Here is a 27,482-nt window from a genome sequence, read left to right as displayed (position 1 = left end):
CGGATGGAGTATTTAAGCCGAAATCGTCTGTCAGTGTGTTTTACTGTGTAATTGATTTCTTAAAATGAAAAGTAATCAAACTACATATATTTATCAAGAAATGTTAATTTTATAAACCAATGAATTTTTAAATACAATGGTTTTTATATGGTTAGACAACTGCCATTTAAGTAGAATGTCTTTAATTATAGCGCACTTTGCTGTCAGCACCATTCGTAAACTTCTATACTGGATTTTGTCTTTGAAAAAAATTAATACCACGTCATTATTATGAAAACATCAAGAGGATTAATCAAAATAAAATTTCATAACTTCATTTTAGGTGATTTAGACTACTGTTCGAACAACTTTTCTATTAAATCCACAATAATTAATTTAATTATTAATAATGAATGAATCTCTCTCTCTCTCTCTCTCTCATTGTTTACATTCCAACGCATGCACTACATGACCCCAACGAGTTATCTCCTCTTTGACCTGCGGAAAAATGAAATAGAAGTATTGTGAAAAACTAATCCCAGTCATAAAAATATGATTTAAGAAAACGAAATATCTTTATCTAACATACTTACTTTGAATGATAACTAAAATATTATTTTAAGATTTTCATTCTTATAGTTACATGTATTGCCATTTGATAAAGATTTGTGGGGGCCAATTTTTGTCGATTGCTTAAATTTTATTGGTTCATGGGAACGTAATTTCGTGTATTCTTCTATATAGGAAATATGACTTTATAACACTAATTTATTAATTAGTGGAGGATGTTAATTCGTGGATGAGAGATACTCACGTATTCCACAAAAATCATTGAGCAACCACGAAATCTAATGATTCCACAGTATTTAAATGACGTTAAATTTTCCATTGGGAATAAAAATATTTTTCCAGAAAAACTTGTTGGTACCAGTGATAAAGCATAGCCACCCCCCCCCCCCCCCCTCAAACCCTCATTCCCGCATAGTCTTTCCCACAGAAAAATGGGTCTGGTGTGCAATATCCCTACGGGTGGAAAGGAGGCGCCCTAGCATATTATTTCGTCAAACATTAGATATATCCCCCTCCCCTCCCGGACGATATAAGATCCTCTTCCTGTTTCCAGATTACATTACCTTAATCGTCCGTCAATCTGACATGTTTTACAGTATGTTTGATTTTTTAAAAATGGAGAAAAAAATTGTAGAATGAAAACTTGTATTAAGAAATTCAGAAAATAACCAATAATCAAACTATTTAACAAGAATATCATTGAGTCTTTTAATTGATAAAAAAAAAAACCAACAACAACAGTTAGTATGATACTGCATATAACGTTTGAGGGCAATCTCTTTAATTTTATCGCATCGTTGTATTAATTCTTCTTTTTTAAATTTATATATTTTTTTAAAACCATAAAAGGTACAAGAAGCACAACACATAGATATACATGTACAAACAGCTTGGATGAGCAGAACTGGCTCAATTTGCTCGTGAAGAACAAACCTCATAAATTTTAGTCATGAAAATGCAGAGGGCTTTTTTAGTACGCAGTTACTATTTGACAATTAAGTACAGAACATTAGAGTACTCGGTTAGACATTATATATCTGATATTTATTTAATCAAAGAAAATACATTTTAACAGGTATATAAACTCGTCTCCTATTTGAATATCATTCCACAATTTGTAATTCTTTCGTGAGGTTGTAAATTACTCCAGCGAACAACCCCCATAGAGAAACGGTGGTTGCTTGTTCTAGATTTCACAAAAATTACTCAAGAAAATGAGTGACAACGATAGTGCAAATGTTCATTTGGTTTAGTCGTAAATGCAATTTCTAATTAATTATAAATGTATTTGATACATGTAATATTATAATACAAGTTTACAAAAGGGCAATGTCGAATTATATTCAGTTTTGAATATTCTAACAAACGATAAGAAAAAACTCAGAAAGTGTGGGTGTCAACGAACCCACAACCTAAAAAGCCTAGTTCTATAAAGTTACGTTTCATCTGATGCTCTCATCATAGAGCCATTTCAGTCGCAAAAAGTACATGTTTAAATGCAATATGCGACTTTGGTCACGAATTTACGGACTTATATTAAGTAAAAAAGCAATAAAGTGAATAATTTATTATAGTGACATGTGCTATAACAAATTAGATGACTGTGAAACAAAATGAATATTGAAACACCCGGCCCATTGGGCCTATCTGCCACTGAAATACAATCATAACATATATGTATTGACAGAAATTACACATTGCGTTTGTGGACAATAAAGATTGTCTATACAGGTTTGTTTTAAGTAAGTATTTAGATGTATGTCTAGGAAAATTTTAAAAATAGGGAAATGATACAGTCTAAGTAAAACATTACTAATGTTTGATTGTATTCGATATTTTTTAATAATTCCATTCTAAAAACGAAAACACTAAATACAATTTTAAAGAATTATCTCATTTTCTTTTTCATCGACTAAAAAAAATTATACACATGTATTCTTTCATCGAGATAGAGGTTCTCCCTTATATCGTCCTTTTTCAGTTCTAATTTGGAGTATCCCAATTTCCAAAAGTGATTTTTCCTAATCACTCAACTGTTGTGATACAAAATAATATTTTCATAGTATAGTGGGTCATTTCTCCATGTATTTTTGATTGAAATAGGTTTAATTTCCATCAGACCTTATCTAGACCATGACGAAAATACAAAGCTCAGACCCACTCTTTAGATCAAAAGGCATATAAGTTCCAGAAATGCCACTATATCGAAGTTTTGATACGCATACGCTATTTCAAAGCAAAATATTCCAAGTATTTAACATATTTAAGGGTTACAAATCGATGTAATATTATATATACATTCTTTAAATATTGATATTTTAATTTTACAGTATCTTATCTGTCTTTATATAGGTACTGTACACGCCTTTAACACCCATCTTCTTTATGCGTAATGAATTTAGGCCATATTCTTCACATACAAAATTTGTTATAAAAATTGTGTATGTAATTCTTGAAATTACTGTCCCTTTTGTGATATTAGAAATGCCGGTGTAATGAAGAATAATGACCCCCGTATAATAATGACCGGGGGTCATTTTTCGACGTAGGATAATGAACCCCCTTGCTGAAGAATAATTTGATTTTTCTGAAGAAAAAGGACCCAGAGGTTATTTTTCTTCATGTAAAACATGACGAAAAATGACCCCGTAGAAAAATGACCCCGCTGTAAACAAGAATACATTTGTTACCTTGATCCAGAAAACGACTTTGAAATTACTTGTATTTTCACTCTGTTCAACTGATTTTGAAGTTATAAACACCGAACTTGTAAATAAATCGCTGTATATAGTTTTTCGAATCCGTAGCAAGAGCACCTAAACACTCTTACATTGCCACAAATTTATTGTTAACAGTTACTTCACTTCGTTCTTCGACATATGGCGGGTAATGATGCAAATAATAAAGAAAAACAAATTCATACACAAAAGGATATTGTGTGATAATTAACGAACAATAATCATGAAAGAATAATTGTTGAAATGATATTAGACTCATCCAAAAAATCTTGACAAGCAAAAAAAAAAAACCAAAAAACAAAAAAAAAAGGAAAAAGGTTACTCTCCAAAATCCTGAAAATCCTAATCTTAGGGGGGAGGGGTACCTTTAACTTCAATTTCACTGATTATTTCCTTATTTTCGATTCAATTTTTTACATTGTCCCATAAAAGTGTTGGGGGGGGGGGGGGACTCAATGTTCATTCAATTTAAATTTAAGAAAAAGTAGGTGGTGGGCAGTTTTGTTTTCTTCTACGTAATACATGAACATCGATATTCTAAACATGTGTTGTAATGTTGTATTTTGTGATCATGAATAGTGACTTTCTTCTTTTAGGGCAAATGTGTGAAGAGTACCTGACAATAGTAAAATTTATATAATACTTTAATAATAAGCACTGATCGATTATTATAATAGGGATTGTTTCTAAACGCGTTGATAAGGGGTTCGGACTCATATGAGGGGTTTACATCCCTCTTGATTTTGATCACACGATCTTTACTGCATCCAAATTTTCTATAACAGTTTGCCACCAGGCTTCTCTAAATAAATCACAAGTAGTAGAAACATGTTCAAAAATATTTGTGAACAGTTTTTGACATAAACTGCAGATGCGCGGGGGAAGGTCTTGGAGAGTCAAAAGTTTAACAATAAATTTACAAAGAGTAACTTCCTGAACGTCGCTATGAATTTTCCATATCCAGTCTGGTCTGCTGTTTCCAGTTATATGTCTAAATTGAGTAAAGTCGTTGTCTCGGAGCATTCGGTTTGATCTGTAAGTTGTAAAGTGGTAAAACACAATAACAAACAATAAATATAACAAACCTTGAACTATCTCAAAAATCCATAAAACGAAATACAAATTCAAAGCAGAGCAACACGGACCTCCAAATATCAGGGGCCCGTTTCACAAAGCATACTTAGGACTAAGTTGTATCTTAGGAAAGAACTTTTTCCTAAGTTCATTACTTACCCGTTTCACTATTCCAATCTTATCTTATGAATTTCCTAAGTTATGTCTTAACTTTAAGATGGGTAAATAAAGATGGGTAAAAAAATAAATTGGATTTAATATTACTAATGTAATAGTTGGTGAAATATCTCTAAATTGGGGTAACAAAGTTGTAAACTTTATAATTTTGTATACCAAACAGTATATTTTTAACTGTTTGAAACAAAAAAAGATTCTCACTTAAAGGGACTACTACAACATATCTTATTCAAATATAAGGTTGAAAGATACATGTACATATCAATTAAATCATGTGAAATTGTAAAATTTGACAAACAATGGTCAAACTGGAAAAATATTTTTAAACTGTAATTTTCATGTAAACAATTAGAATGTTTCTTTTAGTTATGTGTGCAAGTGTATGAAAGGGTTTGTGAGTGCCAATAAAAGTTTACTTTGTTTCTTTGATTTCTTGTATTAATTTTGAAAATGACAATAAAATTGAAAAAAAAAAATGGGTAAATCGATATTTAGGAACAAACTTAACATGGCGACTGTCTATCTTAATGAATTATACGCATATTAAAGTTGAACAAATATACTAGAATACACGTATCATTAAAGGGCTATTATCAAGATTATTAATCTTTTCAAAAAGACGGAATATATGTTCCTTATAATTTAAAAATTAATGACTGGCCATAAAAATGCGAGGTTTATATAGTCCAAATTATTCATTTCAAAGCTCCATCGATAGATACATTACTCTAAACTGAAAACTTAAAAATTGTCAAAATATACCTATATTTCTTCATGATCAGTTAATTTTTTTGGTGTTAACTTCAAATTTTTACATTTTTTTTTAGATTATCTAATCGCACACGCAGATTGATAGCGGGTATAGTTATAGCTAGTGCACTGATGTTAATTAAATTATTCACGCCCGGGAATCACTGATCTCTTAAATAGTTTGATAAAATCAGGAATAAATACTAAATAAATACTCAATTACAGATTGACTGGATGAATTGTCCTATCCCTCCAAGAAATAAACCTTTTTTACGGGAGAAAATTTAGGTGGTAGGTGTGTGTGTGTGGTTTTTGGGGGGGATGTTAATTGATTTTTTTTGTTGGGGGATGGGGGGTAGGAATAACCGGGAAGTGTTTTAGGAATGTCGACGCTAAATCCTCCATAGGAATGCTGTTTTATACAGTCACTGAAAATCTTGCCTTATATCCTCGTTTTTTCTATCGGCCGAGATGCATTTATTTGTGAATTTCGATTTTTCTTTTTGTAAAAACAAAATAAAACACACCATTTTATATCAATCATTACAAGAAAACTAGCGTTATAAAAACTTAGTTTAAAAGTTCCACATCTGTCCATTCAAAATCCTACTTGTCACTGCATATAATTATTGTATTCCATTTGGAACATACCGTATGAAACAGTAAAATCATCTGGATATTTCAACGATCGTTTTTTAGATTTTGGAATAAGCATATTAGTATATAAACAGTATATAAATAGTGCCTGTTTGGGAGGGTAACAGTTGAAATTGACACCCCGAGAAAACCATTGTCAACCGACGCGAAGCGGAGGTTGACAATGGTTTTCGAGGGGTGTCAATTTTAACTGTTATCCTCCAAAACAGGCACTATTTATTTTGTTATACTGAATGTCTTAATTTTAAGAAAATTTTACTGCTTTTATATAGGAATAACGTAAATTCTACAGCGAACCGTACGCGCATAATTTTCGCGCATGTAACATTTTTTAATGTTACCCGTTGCTAAGTGCGTTGCTAACGCTGAGGGTAATAGAAAATATTATTAACTGCGTCTTAACCAATCAGATTTCAGTATTTAACATGAAAGTATAACAATATACGTTAACACATGCTATTAAAAATTCATAAAAATAACAGAAATTATAGCAGTGACCAATATTTTCCATTAATTTATGCGGTCCAAAAAATAATATTAAAATATAAATAACGAAATATATATAGCTGAAAAAATAAAGGACGATCTATCCATTCTCTCAAATTAAAGAAAATAAAGTATACGAATTTATTACGTAATTTTAATCTACTCTTGTATGCATGTGAGTGTAAAAATATTATACATAATTTTAGTACATGTACTTAGACATTACACTATTTACACTCTATTTACACGTTTTACTTTTTTTCTAAGATGTTTCTAGGTGAATAAGGGAATGAATTTTTACATTCATTGAAAAAGTTTACATTTGTGTCATATTGAAATTTAAAGAATTTAAATTGACGGTATCAATTTAGGATTACAAATATGATATGAAAGTGGCTTACATTGTTTCTTAAGATAAGTCAACTGCGATACGCTAAGAAAGTTTTGTGAAACAGCTATGACAAATCTTAGGAACTTCCTAAGTTATAACTTAGGCATATCTTAAGTTCTATCTTAGGAAACATCTTAGGAAATCTTTGTGTGCCTAGGAGGAGTAAGCATCCACTGCTGACCGGTCACACCCGCAGTGCGCCCAATATTATATCGGTAAAAATGTCAATATCGGGGAAAAATGTCGTAATTTGGGGAAAATATCATGATCGGGAAAAACGGAGAAATATCCATGGACAATTTGGGTATTCAATCAATAGTCGAAAGCAGGGGGGGGGGGGGGTGCGTTTCACAAAGCATACTTAGGACTTAGTTATATCTTAGTACTTGTTCCTAAGTTCATTACTTATCCGTTTCACTATTCTTGTCTTATCTTATGAAATTCCTAAATTACATGTATGTCTTAACTTTAAAACAGCTAAATCGATGTCTTAGGAACAAATTCAATATGGTAACTGTTTATTTGGTATTGAAATGAATTACATGCACATTAAAGTTGAACGAAAATACAAGAATACACAAATCATCAGGACTTCTTAAGGCCCTGTCACACAAAGCTGCGTCCCCACGGCGTGTTCACGGCGTTGTAAAATTCATGGAATCGCCGTAGGATCGCAAGTAAAATTGAGAAAAAATGTACAGTTTTTTTTACGGCGTCCTGACGGCGACCGAGGCGTTCTTACGGAGCTCCCACGGCGTGTAAATGCGTTTCCGCGGAGTTCTAGTTGGCGATGTACTGCGCTAGCGCTCTCGCTGACTTTCCGCCGTGCGCTCATGACGTTCTAGGAGTTTCTACCGCGCGTCCAAGGCCTGCTCTGCGCGCTGACTGCGTGCACAAGACGTTCTTTACTTCTTAATAGGTTAATATTGATTTGTACCATTGTATTGGAAACAAACAAGAATTTACAATTAGTAAATAAATGATTTAAATTTTTTTTTGATTTTATAAGAAGGTACATTGTAATTGAAACATAACTACTTCTAACCAATTTGTGAAGGACTATGACAAAACTCTTAGTAGTCAGGTCTACAAAAAAGATCCGTAATTAGATGGCATGAATTCCATCTACGTTCATTGATAGGTCTTGGAATATTAGCAAATGCTACTTTTTACAGTCATCTACATCCAGTTTGATAATTATTACATCGCTTGCTATTGTACAACAGTCACAGATTTCGACAACGCACAAGAAACGCCGTGGGAGCGCGGTATAAACGCAGAAGAAACGTCACGAGAGCGCGATGAATGCAGCAACAGCTCTTTGGGATCGCTGTGTGAATGCAGCCAAATGAAAAACAACTTGTTCAAACGCTGTGGATGCGCAGTGAGAGCGCAGTGAGAGCGCGATAGAGACGCAGTGAGATCCCATAGGACTCCGTGAGGTCTCCGTGCAAGCGCAATTGCTTATCACTGCGTCTACACTGCGATTAGCTGCGTTTCTTGAGCGCGCCCACGGAGCTCTCGTGGCGCTGTTGGAGATCTTACAGCGCTGTCACGGCGACCTCACAACACTTCTAGGGCGTGTTTACCAGAACGCAGAGCCACGGCGCCTACTTTGTGCATGTTCAAAGTGCGCGCCGTCGCATGGCGTTCTAAAACGTTCAAGGCGATCCCACCGCGACGGACGAAGATGTCGTTGCGTTGCTACGGCGCTGTAGGAGACTCTACTGCGTTTACCTTGGCGTTTTACACTTTTTAAGGACGCAGCGGGATCGCCGTTAAGACGCAGCTCCGGTGTGACAGGGGTTTAACTGAAAACTTTAGAACTATCAAAATATAGATATATTTCTTCAATTAACATCTCTCGTGTAGACTTTTAATCCTGACATATTGAAAAGAATTTACATGATCGAGATACTAGTGAGTTTGGAATTAACGAAATTATTAAAAAAAACTGGCTTACAATGTATCTTAAAGCCCCTTTCACAATTGGCGCGCGAGCACTTTACAACACTTTGCGACGAAACTTTTGAGCTTCGCACGAGCTTTCGCATACGTTGCACGAGCCCTCGCTTACGTTGCATCAACTTTCGCATTCGTTGCATACTTGTCGTATCAAGTCTCCTCTGAATAGTGGACATGCACACTATTCAGACGCGACCGAACGCGATCCAAATTATCGCAGTGCAACGCACGAACATTAGTACGAACGTTTTACAACGTTTTGAGTACTCGCAAGAGTGATGGACGATTTTTAAAGGTCGTAAGATAAATCGCAGTTGTTTATGCGCGTATTGTGCGACCATAAGACTGTTGCTCAGCATGCCTATGTTATCTTGCAACGTTTTACTATCATTGGACGACTTATCAGTAATATGCCATGCTTTGCCATTAGTTTATATACCATGTATAAGCATCTCTGTTTCAGATCACAGTTCAACAATATACATTTATTGCATGGTTGTGAGGGATATATGAAGATTTATTTCTCCAAGAAAAATCATATTTCCCGAGGGCATCGCCCGAGGAAAATTTGTTTTGCTGGGGTAATAAATCTTCATATTCCTTAAACATTAATACAAAAAACGTTTTATTATCCCGAACAACATATGATTATATGTTTGACTTTTCAAAGGCAATAACGTCGTGATTGTTTGATTTCCTCTGCATGTTACTGTCTCCCTTTTCTTTCATAATTTCGAATCATAGATAGTTAAGTTGGTCTTGTGATATATAATCATAACGATTAAATATTTTTTTATTTAATCATGCTTGTCTACATCATATGCTCATATCGGCTTTTTCATTCCTATGAAATCGCCCTGTCACCTGACTTTCTAGACCGATTAAATATAATAGAATAATCATATTGAGGTATTACATGTATAATATCTGCTGCTGCATCTCTGTTTCTTACTGGCCGGCATGTTCTTTCGCTTTCAACTGTGTCTACTAAAGCGTCGGAAATGGGCGGTATATATACCCCCTCTGACTCGCACGAGCATTCGTACCATGGAACGCATGATCGCAAGTCCAATCGCATTGGCGCACGTTCAATTGTCCGATCACCTGGTCTCTCGCGCGATCCTATCGCATTATCTTTCAACAGTCGTATATAGACGCAAGATATATCGCAATATTTAATGCGTTTACATCACATAACGCTCGCTTAGATCGTACGACTTTTTTTCAAATGCGATTTTTTCGGCAACAGTTTACGATTCACATCTAATTTTATCGGTCGCACGAATATTCAGTCGCTTCTGCTCGTGCACAAATAGTGTAAGGGGCTTAAGATAATATTTAGTCAACTGCGTTACGCTCATAAAGTTTTGTGAACCAGCTATGACAAATCTTAGGAACTTCCTAAGTTATAACTTACAATGTAGGCATATCTTATCTTAGGAAACATCTTAGGAAGCCGTTGTGAAACGGGCCTCAGGTGCCAAGGAGGAGTGAGTATCCTCTGCTATCATGTAGCTATCATCTCTATCATGTAGCTAATTTACAAAACTTTCTTACTGTAAAACTATTTTTTGACATATCTTAAGAGCCATGTTATTGCATTCATTACAAATCAGTAAGATTCAACGCCCGCCTATTTTTTCATAGATATATAGTGCAGTTTATTATTTAATTTTTGATAGGAGGTTAATTTTTATTCTAAAATAAATATTTGCGGGCAATATGCTAAATCTTAATGTATACATACACATTTCATATACTTAGTAATGATTGGTACATGATTATAGTTTTATCAAAGTGTCCTTTCTGATATATTTCATTTTAACAAATAAAATATACAACATGACTACTTTAAAGTAGGCAGGTGAATCGATGTCTTAGGAACAAACTGAATATGGCGACTGTTTATTTTACATTGAAGAGTTATACGCACACTAAGGTTGAACAAAAAATATGATAATATAAGCGTGTCATTTTGACCGTTTCCTTTTTACTTATAAATTGGAAACTTCAGAACAATCCTGATTTACACATATGTTTTTCAGTTAACTTCTTTGGTGTATGCTCAGATGCATACATTTATTAGTTATAAGAATTAAACAAAATCGACGATTAAGAAAATGAATAATTGATGTCATTGACACAATCATCGATTTCATTGAGTATATTTCGATAGACATCCACAATACAATATACATGCATGCATATCAAAATGAATGGTTGGTGTCTTTGGCATCATTTTATTATAATTCAATACACATGTACATGCTGTGTAGAACACAGAAAAACCAACATTTTTATTATGCATAAAAACTGAAGAATTTTTTAATACATGTAGTAGAAAATAATGACCAGGTCGTGTCTTTTGAAGGTAGTGCATTTCATATTTTTTTTTCTTTCAAAGCTTCTTCTATACACAGACTTAACTGGGACTGATTTATCAAAATATTGGTTTGATGAAATGAAAAAAGTGAAAACATTTATGTGCAATTTATGAATTCTAAAAATATGAATAACTTATAACTGCATTACTAAACGTAACAAAACAATCATTCAAAAGCTGGGGAGCAAACTTGGTGTGGCAAGAGTCGGTCTATAGTTAACTTTTTATAATTGAATATACTTCATTACAATGAAGTTGTTAATCTTATTAGAAATGTTGATATTGTAAGTTTCCCAGAAACCAACATAGATGACCCTGATGCTATCCAAATACCTAATTTTTGTATCTTATATGAAAAATACATGTATAGATGCAGACTTTCGAATATTTGATCGAGAGGGATAATTGTAGCTATCAAAGATATTGTAAATACCTGTTAATATGTGGTTAAAGTAAAACAGGGTTTTGTTTTACATTGGCAGAGATGTAATCTGTAAAGTTGTTTGCATACCTCCGGGGGGGGGGGGGGGGGGGGGTGTAGGAAATATGCATCTAATGATACTTCTATGCATATTAACAGAGTTCTTTATTTTTTCTTCTATGCATATGAACAGAGTTCCTTATTTTTTTCTAAAGATTCCAACTTTTTTTTTTGTTTCATGAAAGATTTGCATAATGATGTTTTAATCTAACAACACAACTTTATGATAAACGCGATAACTTTTTCTATAGTCAACTTTCCTTACTTATGTAGTAATATACCTTCGTCACCTGTATATGGTGTTTTTGTCTCTAAGTTAATTCGATACATAAAGGCATGCTCTTCGTATGAACAGTTTCTAAGACGAGACAAGCTACTGACAATTAAACAAGTTGATAAAACAGGGCTGTCGACAGTTTTCTTTGAAGTCATCTTTTCGTACGTTCTATGGTCGATACAACGACCTTGTCAGCAAATACAATCTTCCGCTGGGTCACATGCTGACTGACGTTTTTCATACTAATTGTTATACCAAAATTAATCACCTAATTGTCTACGGAGTTTTCCGATTTTTTTTTTCGATTACGACAAAGAGCACACGGCGGGTGTGACCGGTTAGCATGGGAGAAATCATCCAGTCATTCTTTACTTGAGTATTTCTTTAATATATACCCCGCGCAGAGGATGCTCACTCGTCCATGACACCTGATTTTTAGAGGTCCGTGTTGCTCTACTGTGAATTTGCATTTCGTTTTATGGATTTTTGAAATGGTTGACAGTTTGTTATTGTCATTTTTTCATTTACATTGTATATCTTTCTTTAAACAAATTATTAAATTGATCGTTAAATTATCAGTTTTTGTTTTGACTGTGTTAGGATGAAGAATTAAAATTGATTTAGTTACATAAAGGCCCTAATCACGGAGCCTAATTAATGCCCTAACATTGGATACCTTTGATGCATTAGGTGTCTTGGCATCTAACGATGGTGCAGCAGGTTCTAACACGGGAGCCTAATGTCCTAACAAGCGGCCAAACCACACGCAGAGAGCCTTATAGCCCCGGTCTCGCTGTCACGATTTGGAGCTACGAGTTTATATAGCGAGAACATGTAATAAACCCATTTAGGTGTCGTGAAGGACTCGAACATACCACAGGTAATTCTGTACATGTTGAATAAATGTCTCTTCATGTCGCCGCTGCTCGCCAAACAGCGACAAGAATTCAAAACAGTTTTGAATTCTTGTGCAAGTTTTAGTCTCGAACAAATGTCAAAGACATATTGAATTGATGTTGTCCAGTCTTGTGCGCATGTCGCCGATTTATTGTATTACTAGTATGTCGGCGATTCCCCCCGTTTGAAAAAGTAGTTTGACATTTTAAGAGTTGCTTAGCGAGTTCTGAAAGCATAGACACGATCTCTGCTCAACATGCATCCGAAATTCAACGAGTTTCAAAGACCTCTGTTCAACATTTTTACTAATTTGTACGGGCTCTGATCGATATTTTCCCGGAGTTGCCACTGTGATTGAGCTGTTCTATTTTATTTCATCTTTTCTCTACTTTATTGTATGGATGATCATCCGATCATCTCCAGCTGCATATACCTCTATTGAATAGGTTTCTGAACCTTTGACGGACTATAAATATAAGTATCTATGAGAGCCAACAAACGAATGAATAGTCAAGTCGTAATAGGTCGTCTACATTTGAACATTCTCGTAGAACAATCGTCATACTATGGTGTTCCGATTGGGCCACTTTTTTGCCTTTAAGTCGAGGTGCGAGAGTGCGAAGTTGCGAAGGCAAAAGTGTGAAGGTGCGACGGCAAAGGTGCGAAAGTGCGAAGATGCGACGGCGAAGCGCGAAGATGAAGAAGCGATACTACTATCGCTCCTTCGCCATCGCAACTTCGCACTCTCGCCTTCGCATCTTCGCGCTTCTGCCTTCGCCTTTTTATAATTGTGGAGCTCTCTATCTTTTAAAAACAATTTTAGCTGTATAAAAGGAAATATGAGGTAGACGATGAACCTACAATATCAACATTTCTAATAAGATTAACAACTTCATTGTAATGAAGTATATTCAATTAGAAATTTTATTATATATAATTAATAAAATTACATTTTCCGGGGAATGGGATCCGGACCCTCTCTCCCCCTTTACTGCATGTGTGAAGTTATTAGTATTGGATTTTCCGGGTGGCGGACCCCCTCTCCCCCTCTAGGTCCATACATGAGCAAGGAGTGTCGCATAATGAAATTAGAATGTTTCTGTGTTTGATCCACGGTAAACAGACAGCTGGTAGGTGGCAGGAGTCTGAAAGTGCATATGTATACATTCTGGTGGACATTACATTTTATACGGAGTATAAATGATTAGGCATAGCCAGCACTGGTAAACATATATGTCACATATACACATTAAAATATTTATAAACATTCATAGTAAGCACAATGGCCTAGCGCATGCGTACCAATAATATCATGGATTAATCGGAAAACCTTGGCGAGTACGGTGCCTGCATCAAATTCTATGTAATCGACCGAGACTTTCTGAATGCTATCAAAAAAGGCGAAGGCGAAAGTGCGAAGTTGCGAAGGCGTAGTAGTATCGCTCCTTCGCCTTCGCACTTTCGCCATCGCATCTTCGCGCTTCGCCGTCGCATCTTCGCACTTTCGCTCCTTCGCCGTCGCACTCTCGCACTTTCGCCTTTGCAACTCTTCGACCTAAAGGCGAAAGTGCGAAGGTCGAAGTGGTCCCATCGGAACACCATATCATACATGTAGCTCGCCAAGAACTCGTGCAAGTTTGTGTAAGTTTGAAATATGCTGGAGACAATGAGTGTATTTGATTAAGTGGATGGAGAGCTGCAACATTAATCCTAATTTGCTCGTTTGGGGTTCGGAGATCTCCTGTAAATCTCTATCATCAGAGACATAAATATTTTGTTATTTATGTCTCTCCTATTATCTACTTTTAAAATAGCAAGTACATACACTGAAGATATCCTGAAACGAATACACCCCATATAAATAGCAAAGAAGGGTTCAGATGTCTTGTCCTATCAAAAAAGGAAGTTACATGTATATTTACTCTTTTGCCTGAGAAAGCAAACATTTATTATAATAAGTGAAAATTCCATTTAATCTTATTTGGTAACAAGAGACACAGTCACTTACCGGTATTCATAGCATAATGTCGATTCATTTGATCACAACTTAATTTTTCTATCCTGATTATAAGAGTTTTATATTGAGATTTTCCTGTATATTATACCCATATTGATAAATTTTGTTGATAAATTTGCAGCTGCATTTGTATGTACACATAAAGAAATCTATTACTCAGGTGAGGAATATGTCCTACAGACCTTTTTGTTTTAACAACAGTAAAGTATGACACCCCCCCCCCCCCCCCCAAGTTAAATTAATAACCTAGACGACTACCATCTACCATTCTGATGAAGGACCCACGATGGGAACAAATATATTATATCTAATTATAAAGATATATGATAGTGTTCAAATTTGATATAAACATACAATAAATGAACACAACCATGGGTTGCATAAATCCTGATGCTTAAGAAAAAAAAAACCCCAACAATCCTTAAGGTGGGTAAAAATAACTCTTGAAATGCACATGTGGTTGCTGTTGTGACGACTAAAAGATGGGTACAATCATATACATGTATATCCTTTTCTTAATGTATAGGGATAACATCATTTTTAAATCTAAATTTTAATTACCATCTCACAGTACACAGAACATATCATTGAAACTCTGCATTTACATATAGATTTTGCATATCTAATTAATTATTATCTGATTTTTCTTTGGATTTTCAATCTTATCAATTAAAGATAACAGATTCTCAATTCAATAGAATAAAACAAACATGCACAATCACATCATGATAAAGTCAATGGAATCCAAGGCTGTGACAGAGCTTAAATTAAATTCAAAACAATTCCCTTTAGGTGCCCCTTGTTTATACATCTACAATGTATTGCACTTATAAATATTAGCCTGCATGTATAATTTTTAACTTGGAATGTTTATATGAATATTAATCTTATATGTATTCTCATTTATTTTCAATTGATGGGAAAAAACCCTAACATGTGTTAGAGAGAGAGAGAGAGAGAGAGAGAGAGAGAGAGAGAGAGAGAGAGTCTCAGATTCATATAAAAACAGTTTTCATTTACCAGCACATGCATTTGTATAATTAGTGGAGTTCAGTCCTACTTTATAACCCAAATGAAGTTACCCAATTTGATCAAACAGCATTGAATAGATTGCAGTTTCGTTAGATCTTGCTAAAGACATTAAAGGTTAAATTTTGTGAAGTCACTGCATGACATTAAAGTATATGAGAGAAAAGAATTAAATGCAAAATGAGATGTTTACATAATGATCTGCATGAAGACTTCTGAGATTTTGAATTCCATTCAGTTACTTAGAAATTCAGTTATTATCCAAGTCTAATTAAAAGTGAAGTGGGATTAATTTAGTGACCCTTAATCCCAGAATCAATTCTAATACACCCTTGATTTTAGATCCAGGGGTACATCCCATACAAATTTGATTGGATATGCATGATTCATTACACCGTAAGTAAAAGTTTGAAATATTAGCATATAATGTATTTGTTAAAACTGTCATATTGAGAGACACCCAGCCATATTGATCAATGGAATTAGTTATCTGAATTTGGGTGGGACTATGGAAGGCTGGTTTTCAAGTAACAAGGGAACTGGACCTGAGCAATACATGATGTTGATTTTCTTAGATGTCGAGACTTTCAACTTTGGTGTACATGTGTATCCATGAACTCATTGTGTTAGAATATCATACCCACTGTTATTATATTACCATAAAATCAGTTCAAAATAGATATCATGCAAGCAAAATTTAATTGTTAGTACATATGTACAGGAATTATAAAAAAGAGATGACTCAGGCATGTACACCATGTGATACATTTTAATAATAAAGAATGGAAATTAAAAATTAAAGGAACACAATGTAAAGTCTATTTATATCTGTTTAATGTCTAGAGACATTATGAATTGTGATCAGGTTTATATTATGTATAATTAATTCCTTATATGTCTAAAACAATTAATGACCAACAATACTGACATTGTATAGAAATTTTATAATTACACTGTTACAGAACAAAAAATAAGGCGGTATTAGCTGGCAATCAGACTTCATAACAGAAAAATCAGCATCATAATGGGACTACATATATTAATTTGGTTTGAACATATTTGAAATGATTGCATAAACATAATATATAAATAGCTCAAACACAAGTTCTAGCAACTAACGAGGTTCTTACCAAGTACATGTATAACAATTTACAACTGTGTAGAAGTTTAGAATGGAAAGTGCATAGAAATGGATATTACAAAAATGGTTAAACTATTGAACGAACATGTATTTATAAACAGTTATTAATTTGTTAGATATGAACGATGATTTCTTTGAGAGCTTAATTGTTGGAATTAAGAGCCCACTGTACTCATTATAAAGTAGTTGTCACAGTAACCTGTATGTCTTAAAGGTTTAATTCAGTGATGCATGTATATTATCATTAATATAATTGCAGTGTCTGGTGGATGATAAATACTGTGAATGCAAATACATGTATATTTTTATGATCAAAATATGAAGATAATTAGGTAGTACTATAACACCATAAACAGTCAATCTATATAACCATGCATGCTGCAGCTGGCACATGCATGCACTTAATATAGGTTTAGGTCAATGCTATTTTTATTTCAGGTCATATTAAAAGATGCACATTTAAAGATGTCAACAAATTGCCAATTTTTGCAACAGGTAATTGCATCTACTATAGCTAGAAGTTGTCCTTGCTGCTTGAATTATAGTTCAATAGATTTCTGTAATACATTGGAGTTTGTTTTCCTCATGCCAGCAGAGTCAACTATTTAAATTGATGAATTTTGCTGTAAATTTGCAATTTTTTTCACTGTCATTGGTATTGTGATATTATATAATTTCATATTTAAAATGCATCATATTATAGACACATAAACAATTTATGCCTGCAAACAAATAATGTAGGTTGAAAAACAATTTAGATCTTTACTAGAAATCATAAAATTGTAATTGTCTGTTATTTTATCATTTTCATTCCAGAGAGAGAGAGAGAGAGAGAGAGAGAGAGAGTCAGAGAGAGAGAGAGAGAGAGAGAGAGAGAGAGAGAGAGAGAGAGCACATGCATAACATTGACCTAAAAGAATCAACAGGTTTACTGATAATTAATAATTAGTGTATATTTTGACCCATTTATTCTTTCCATGTACATGTACATATAAACTTATGTTTCATCAGTTATGCTGCTTGTTCTGGGTGAAATATGAGATAACATCTTTAACCTAAATTGCTAATTCAGTGTGAATCACATAATTTTTTATTCGGGTGTTTAATAAGGAAATATTATGATTTGATTACTCAGAAAGAACTGTGATCCATGGGTAGTTTCTAATGTTGTGTGAGAAATAAATTGTATTAATTTAGTAAACTTTAAAGCATGCAATTACATGTATGATTAAATGCTTTAAATTATTTTAAATTTTTTTTTTTTTATCAAAATATATACATTAACAAAATTAACTTAACAAAAAGTACATTTTAATAATTTAAAGCCAAAGTAAATCTCTTTCCATCTTTTATCATATATTCAATAGGATCAATGAATGTTTTCTTTGAACTTGCATTCTATTGTCAGTAGAACTATATTTTTATTGCTGTATTAACATTAAATTTGTTTTTTTTTCTTGGGAGGGGGGGGGGGCATAAACTCATTTCTTGTGTCTGGTGAAACTAGCCTAGTTCATGAATTTAATCACATTGGAATGTTGTGCTAAAACTGAGTCAGACTAGAAATATGATACTCTGCTGAAACACACATGTGGCAATTATCGAGCCAGGGACAGAGAAAAAGTAAAGAATGGGGGCCCAAGAGAGGATGATGAAAAAATAAGACACATGAAAAAAATTTAATAAAAAACTTAAACAGATTTTCATTGTGTGAAATGACCAAGACAGTGGAATGTTGTCAGCAACAGTTTCAAATAGATAATCATACTGGATAATAACTAAGTCCTGTAATTTATTTAGCTTGATTTTAACCATAATATATATACATTTTACCGTCATCCTTGATCATCTTAAAGATTAACATTAATCATTAATATTGAATAAAAATGTTTTATATATAACCTGCCTGATATTTGTGCATGCTAAGCTGCAGTATTATAGATTATCAGGCCATCTGGAAATATAAGAAATAAAAATTGTTCATTTTATCATCATATAAATCATTAAGACAACGTCATATATTTGAAATAAAAATATCAGAGAGAGAAATGGATTATACTCAGATTATATCAGACAGATCAAATTGATTAAAGACAGATGGAGCTTTTATACACAGGCATCAGTAACATGCAGAGAGAGAGAGAGAGAGAGAGAGAGAGAGAGAGAGAGAGAGAGAGAGAGAGAGAGAGAGAGAGAGAGAGAGAGAGAAACAGACAGACAGAGAGAAAGACAGAGAGGGAGAAGGGGAGAGTCTGAGTTAGAGAAAGACAGATATATGCAGAGGTATTTAGGAATAAACATGCATAGAGAGAGAGAGAGAGAGAGAGAGAGAGACTGTAAAAGTGAGAGTGTCAAAGACAGTGGGACAGACAGATAGAGCATACAGACAGATGCAGTCAAAAAGCAGAAGGGAAGGGGGAAATACATACATGTTTAATAGAACAATAGGCTGAAAAAATAACAAGAAATGTTTAGTAATAAATAAACATGTACAACACAGAGAAACAATTTCATGTTGACATGCAGGGGGACAGGTTGAGGGTTGACAGTTTACACTTTCCATCAAATATTCTATTGATCTATCTACTGAGGGACAGGTTGAGGGTTGACAACCTGTTATGGAAAGTGTCTACTGTCAACAGTCAACCTGTTTCTCAGTTGACTGTAATAATAAGTAGACACTTTCCATAGCATAATTCACTGTCGACTGGGGAACTCATCATTTAAACCTTTGGGTACCCAGTCTGTGTAATGGTGCTTATATCTTTAGTAGCTTTCCACACAATGTGAAATGTAAATATCTACATTCACAAATTGCTTCCTTTAGTTATATGAACTAATCAATTCTGTGTAAACTTTTTCATGATAATTGCACATGCTTATCATTTGACAATTGCATAAATTTGTAAACAAAAAACATCAATTACAATGTAAGCAATGTTAAGTAATTCACCAGGATATAAATTTGGATGGTACTTGATCAAATCTTCTGAGAAGCCCTCCTAGCTTTACAGGATTTGATCATGTGACCAACCAAGTTCATATCCCAATGAACTTTTTAAATTGCCATTTATTTCTTAAACATACATGCACATACAGAGAGAGAAAGAGAAAGAGAGAGAGAAAAGATATAAATGGCAAGTAAAATATATAAGTAGATAAGAAAAAGGAGCAAGAGAAAGAGAGAGAAGGAGAAGGAGAAACAAACAGATGGATGAATAGATGGACATGCAGTTGCAAAGAGGTAACAAATAAAGAGACATTAAGAGACAAACATGTAGAGAGAGAGCGAGAGAGAGAGAGAGAGAGAGAGAGAGAGAGAGACCAAGGCATACCAAGACAGAGAAAAGAAGAAGAAAGAAAGAAATGTGATAGGAATAAGTGTAAACATGAACAGAAACAGCATTTAATTTAATGAAGACAGTCAGACATTGAGACTTAGAGAGAAAAAAATTAAGAGAGAGAGAGATACAGTGCGTTTGTGTGTGTATGTATGTGTGTGTGAGAGAGAGAGAGAGAGAGAGAGAGAGAGAGAGAGAGAGAGATGGGTAGCAAGTAAAAGATATAAGTAGACAAGAAAAGAGTGAGAGAAAGAGGGGATGATGGATGGATGGACAGATGAATAAACAGACATGCAGATGATACTTTACAACACAAACATGCAGAGAGAGAGAGAGAGAGAGAGAGAGAGAGAGAGAGAGAGAGAGAGAGAGATGGGTAGCAAGTAAAAGATATAAGTAGACAAGAAAAGAGTGAGAGAAAGAGGGGGATGACAAATGGATGGACAGATGAATAGACAGACATGCAGATGAGACTTTACAACATAAACATGCAGAGAGAGAGAGAGAGAGAGAGAGAGAATGAGAGAGAGAGGATATATACATACTAGTACATAGCATGAAATATTTTTCGTCTATATACCTGTATCTTACTTTGTATGACATAAGGAGTGAAGCTATTTTTTGCAGAACTCAATCATTTTAATCAGTCAAATGGTTGCACAAGTTTTATTCTCTCTTTCTTGAGGAAAATCAAATACATGTATAGAGCGCAACTTTCAACAAGCATGCAAATTTTAAAGTCTTTAGAACTAGCTTTAAATAGACGAATTGTTGATGAAAATATTTTATTTGTTTAAGCCTGACATCAATGATTGAATAAATGAATGAATGATTTTTGAAAGAAAAAGCTACCTTTATAAAGGCTGTTTTAAAAAAAACCGTCTTCAGATTTTTTTTGAAAATATAAGATCTTCATTGATGATAAATGTGTATATTGCATTGATATGTTGAGGTTCTAGCAAATGTAAAATATAACGTCACGACCGTCAGGCACCGGCGGATTATTTTACACGGATTTTTTTTCATTAAGAGAAAATTTTAAAATGGAGCAGGCGGAGCCTGTGGTTAATGAAAAATACATAAACTGAGAATCTGTAAAAATTCACTCCTCAAAAACAAATATATAAAATAATGTTTAAGCATTAAGCAAAAAGACAGACTAAAAATGAGAGAGAGAGAGAGGGAGAGAGAGAGAGAGAGAGAGAGAGAGAGAGATGTAATGTCATTTCTTTAAAATTACTTTTTATAATGTTTGGTCAAATGCTACATAGTGATAACGACTGAATTAATGACTGGGGTAATTAAATCGGGCTCGTAATGGTAAATGGAATTTCGGAACTTTTTTAAAAAAACCGTAGGTTTCCGAATGTACATGGCGGGGAAGCTGAACATAATTTCATCGCTTCGACAAACAGGTTCAAGGTGACCCTTGGAAGGTAGGGAGTATTTCCTGTACTAATACTGATATTGTGCAATAGTATTATTTATTTTGGTTAGGCTTGATTAAACAGGTTTCTTTTTTCGACCGAATTTTGCATATTCAAGTTGATTCTAGGCTAAACGTGTCATATGACGTCACAAATTGATAGCATGCAATGGCTGTCGCCATCCCAGTCGTCCTTTTATTTTAATGTGTGATGGATTGTTCATTACGAATCGCGTATTACGAACATCACAAAATTATTTGTGATTTTTTGAGTGCAAGATGTGGAAGGGTGTATCATACATTTTTATGTATGCTGATATGTTATGACATACCTGTTAACCAGGTCCAGTACAATCACTAGATTTAGCTACGTAGCTTGATTTACCTACATAGCTTAATTTACCTACCTAAAGTAGGTTTATTTAGCTACCTTTCTGCAATTTTGCATTTTATGTAAAACAGACAAAAAGTCGCAAGTAACTGTCAATCTATATTTGTTCTGTGTAGGTTTATAAAAGCAACTCACAGGAAAAATAGTAAAAACATCGCTGCGTTTGAGCAGTTTTAAGGAAAACATGCATTTCTATTGTTTGATTAACTGTATGACACCTTGTGTGCGATGAGGCATGGATAAGTGTGATTGCTTCATATTGTGCTGAATTATTACCAATTAATCATCATGTTAACCAGAACTGTTTTTCTTTGTTGTCCCATTTAGAAAATAGCTGTTTGGTAACACATAAACAGTTATACATAGCCCCAAAACTTTTAAAACTTTGACTGCATTTGCGCAAAAAGAGCAAAAGTTATAAGACTGATTTTTTTATGAATTGTTTTCAGATCAGTTCAAAGTTGAAAATTACTGCTGCACCTTTGTGCGACTGTTAGTACAAATGCCAGTTTAAGACAAAAGTATGATTGAGTAGCTAAATAAACCTACTTCAGGTAGGTAAATAAAGCTATGTAGGTAAATCGAGCTACGTAGCTAAATCTAGTGATTAAACTGGACCTGTTAACCTTTCAAAGCTGCTATGTAGGAGAATCTCCCCCTTACCAACTTGGCTAAGGGGGAGATTTTGCGTAAACGACGTTTTTTTTTTTACGTGAAATGCAAATATATATTAAAAATACAGTTAGACACCTTATTTTACCATTGTAATTAATGCATTTGCAATCATTTTAAATTTTATTATTTCTATGACTACCAGTGTGCAATTATAACTTGTGTTGTGTTCAGAAAACTATTAATTTGTTTGCATGGTACAATACAAGAAGTCAATAGTGCCACCTTTTATATTAAGTCTTCTTATTGTTGAGTATTGAACCATCACTGCATGCTGACATCTAGGGTAAACACAGAAAATTTATTTTGCGTATTTTGAATATGCAGTGAAACCCAGTTAAGAAAATACCAGTAGGGAAATAATATTCATTAAAATCATTTTTTGCCTTATATATAGGAAAGATTTTTAATTCACAAAACAACATGTATTTCTCCAGTGTCATTTAAAAATGATCTCTGTTGTAATGTCTATAGCATCCCTGTAAATCATAGTACCGGTACTATAAACTTTAAAAACTCTTGTGAAATGCTTTTACACTTTTTCCTCGAGCTTCACTTTTATCGGTAGCTTGTATAAACACTCAGTGTTCCAAAAACTCACTTTGAGTTTTACCGACGGTGCTGGCCAGACAGAATTAGTCACGATTCACTGCACGTGGCTTGGGTGCTTTACCTGTGCACCTGTTAGTGACACCACTGGCTGTGTATTGTTTTCTTTGGTGTTACAGAGTAAAATCAAGATGTTTTAAGCTTTCACTTATTTTTTTTATAAGGCCTATGCATAACTAAAAACGTAACTGATTTAAGTCAAAACCGGAAGTAATCGAAAAAAGTAAACTGGACTATAACATGTCGTACCATGATCACGGTAGACAGTACTTGGATGGCTTTTAATATATTCAAGCTACACAGCAGCTTTTTTTAAGCTCAAAATCAGAGAAAAACCCACAATGGTTGTTGAAATTTGCATGTAAAGATTCAGAATTGGGAGGGGGGGTATGGGGAAGAAAAAATTGATTGTGGGAGAAATTTGTCTCCCGCGCGGGAGATAGGTTGGATGCGGGGGATCTTAGATTTTTAGGCCGTTTTGCGGGAGTCTCCGCGCAATGCGGGAGGGTTAACAGGTACACAGGGGATTTCGCCACATATCATTCTCATATCAAAATGATATGATTCTTATATAATTGCGCTGATATGAGATGATAAAAAAAGGGCATCATATGAGAATCATATCATCGGTATCATATGAGAATCATATAATTCTGACATGAGAATTATATAATAAGGGCATCATATCAAAATTATATGATCGCTTATATAATGATTATATAATTCTTATATGACAATCATGTAATTTTGACATCATGTGAGAATCATATGAAGAAAATATGTGGAGATGAAGGCTGTAGCCTTTTTCGTTCAAAAGCAAATTTATCAATATATATTACTATATTTATCTTGTTTGTTCTGGTCTTTGAATGTTGAATCTTAATATGCAGATAAGGATAACATCTTGTGATGACAATATCAATTTCATTAGAATAAAAAATGACTCAAAACAGTAAAGAAATTGTCGATACATATATTCTGATCTTTTTTTTACAGAACAATGGTGGTCATTGAACAAATATATAAACATATGCACACTTACTTACTATTGACACAATATAAAAACAATTTTTAAAAGAGTTTTCTCCATGATACTAGAATACATTCATGTAACTACTCAAAATCGTGTGGTTTACATTTAATATACCACAATTACTGGCAATATAAAAACCGCTTGATCAAAGATGTCATAAAGCTAAAAAAAAAATAGTCTGAAAGTAACAGTGTTGAGAAAAATCTATGCAATAAGATATTTATACAAGAGAAGTTTGCCAATGAGAATTGTGCAGCCAAAAGAGTCCAAATAATTGTTATTGATATGTAAAGCTTATTTTACAATCAATACACATAGCAAATTAAATGAATTTTAAAAAGTTACAATCTAATAATTTTTTGATTAAGAATTTTCCTTGTCATACACCAATATAATTCAATTTTGGTTGTAACGCGCTTTCTGATTGGCTAAAAAATTATTTTATATTGTATAAAGAATGTTGCCTACATCCCCCTGACGTTACATTTGAATTTAGTACAATTATATGTAATTTTAATGGTCAAATGACTGTTTTTATCCGCAATTAATAGCTAAAAATTAAATGAATGCAATATTTATTAGTTTTATACGATATATAATGGTTTGGGGCAGTCAATGCTTTTTTATAAACCGCTTTGCAGTTTATAAAGCGTAAACTGTCCCAAACCATTTTATATCGCATAAAACTAATAAATATTGCATGCATTCCTTAATTAATAACATAATTATTTGTAATTTACAACTGATCCACATATTTCTTGATTCTTCGTTCCTCTTTCTCTTCAAGCTTCTCCCATTTGTCGTCCCTGGTGTTATTTATAACAACTTTGTGAAACTTCTCAAATTCCTTCCAGAAGGCATAGCCCGCTGTTCCTCCCTTTCGGAACAGTTTTTCAGCTCCACAGAAAGATCTCTACAAGAAAAATATAACACGGAAATTAACACAATTAATTAATGTGTATATATTGAAAAAAGTCATTGGTTAGATATATATTATAAATACTGCATTATTACATAGGTGCATAGATCAGCTAAATAATAAAAGCCCTTAAGGCTCCAGACTCTCATTACAGTATAGTACTGTTACGTACATGTATTTACATAATATATTACATGTATATCAAATCAGAAATAAAATTAATGTATTAACACCAGCCTTAATTCAATAGTTCTATACATGTGGCTCTTCTAAATTATAGGAGCATAATTAGGTAAACAGGAGCACTGAGATAATTTCTATACAAGTCTGAAAGGCTTTACCAGCATCAATGTCAGATGTTGTCTCTGTGTATCAAGAATTGGAACATGGGACGGCAGGAAACATTTCCAAAGGTAGTTGTGAAGGGACTTCAGAGCAAGTCCCTCCACATCTACTTCTTTGTTGCCCATCAACTACAATAAAAAAAAAATTACTTAAAATCCTGAAATATATTTAACTGTTAAGCAGCTTAAATAATTGAGGGTGGCAATTGAAAAGCTTAAATTTATGGATTGCACTACATGTAGATCAATTATTATTAAAAGAAGACTACTTTAATTTACAGTACAGGTACATTATTGAAAGCAATATATATAATCCAACATTATCCACGTTACACAAGATGCAAATATTATACAAAAACTTGATCATAGCTAATACATGCATGATGATCATATAAAAATATGATACTTCATCTTATATAATTGTAAAACATAAGATTTCAATTGTCATATTACACAACTTCTCCCAATGTAAAAATAAACTTGCAAACAGTACAGACAAACCTTTGATCTGACTTGATTTCTGTAGTGAGTGAACTTTTTTGAACCAAATGTAGTGTAAGACACTCAATGACCTCCCAGAGGAATCTGACCAGCCAGCCTTTTTTATCAATTTCTGTAACATGTTCTGCAAAACAATATGACTATCATTTATTAAACAAGTTTTGATCCTAACCAAGTTAGATCCAAGCAACACATAAACAAAGCGACAAATTGCTTGATGGAGATAAAATTAGGACCATGCATGCATATTATAAGGGGACCATTTATTATTTAAATAAACTACTTTAAAACATGCTAATAACTAAGTGCCAGGGAAGGCAGATTTTACTTAGATATATAAGCGTAATTTGTACGTTATATCCGTCAAATTTACAACATGTACTAAAGTCTTGTGGAATGAAAATCACTTATCTGTAAGCATCAATTCATTAAATAGCGTGTTCGCTATAACCATCTTTTACTGTATATCAATTTACCTGTGTTTCTGGCTCCTGGAAAGAAATCCAAGGATTTAAACTGAATCTTTCCTTCAAGAAGTTAATGTATTCCTTCTGCGAAATAACAAATAAATAAATGAAAAATAATTAAAATTTTAATTTTAACTTAATTTAAATTTAATAATATTCTAATCTTAACAATAAAATAAGGATAAATTTTTCAGTCACCTCTATGGGAGATCCCTCTACTATGGCACATTTCTGTGCCTGGGATGCCTCTAGAGTGCAGTTTAATTTGTAGATCTCTTCTCTTAATTTTTTCTGCTCATTCACTAATTTGGATAAAGAAAATTCCCACAACATAAAAATTTTGTCATCAATAAATAAATAAATTCACTATATACTTAAATCATCAGATAAATAAGTAACAAAAATAATCTTTTTAATTGCTTACATATTTCTGTTAAGACATCCATCACATTACGGGAAGCAGCAGTTTTATCTACACTAGTCACTTCCGTGGAGGCTGCCAATGGGGGTAGGGCCCTGGCCTCTTGTGAGAAAAGCTCTTGGGATTGTTGCGAGTCCTGAAATATGTTAAAAATAAAAAGTCAATTGTTGCATTCTTTAAAAAAAAGTTCAATATGAATTAAGTTTATTATTCAGGACAGATTTGTATCAATTAGCCTAATTTAATACAATTATATGACATATACCGGTATATGTATAATTACATGGCCATACATAGTTTTTTATGTATTTTTTTGGGGGGGGGGGGCGGGGGTATAAACAAAAAT

At 33.5% G+C, this 27,482-nt stretch overlaps 1 long non-coding RNA gene and 2 pseudogenes across 2 annotated transcripts in view; 1 reads left to right on the top strand and 2 right to left on the bottom strand.

Moving 5' to 3' along the window:
• Window positions 1-27,482, bottom strand: part of LOC128169662 (hemicentin-2-like) — a 307,406-nt pseudogene that overhangs the window by 133,863 nt on the left and 146,061 nt on the right.
• Window positions 21,699-27,482, top strand: part of LOC128169657 (uncharacterized) — a 78,034-nt gene continuing 72,250 nt past the window's right edge. Inside the window, exon 1 of one of the 2 annotated variants that reach the window (XR_008241570.1) lies at window positions 21,699-21,789. This is a non-coding gene — a long non-coding RNA (uncharacterized LOC128169657). The remainder of the gene's footprint in view (window positions 21,790-27,482) is intronic. The other variant, XR_008241569.1, reaches the window with a different exon arrangement.
• On the bottom strand, window positions 24,421-27,404 carry LOC128169646 (uncharacterized; annotated as a pseudogene).

The sequence above is a fragment of the Crassostrea angulata genome, unplaced genomic scaffold (genome assembly GCF_025612915.1).
Source record: "Crassostrea angulata isolate pt1a10 unplaced genomic scaffold, ASM2561291v2 HiC_scaffold_167, whole genome shotgun sequence".
NCBI classification, from domain to species: Eukaryota; Metazoa; Mollusca; class Bivalvia; order Ostreida; family Ostreidae; genus Magallana; species Magallana angulata.
This window is presented reverse-complemented; position numbering and strand designations above follow the sequence as displayed.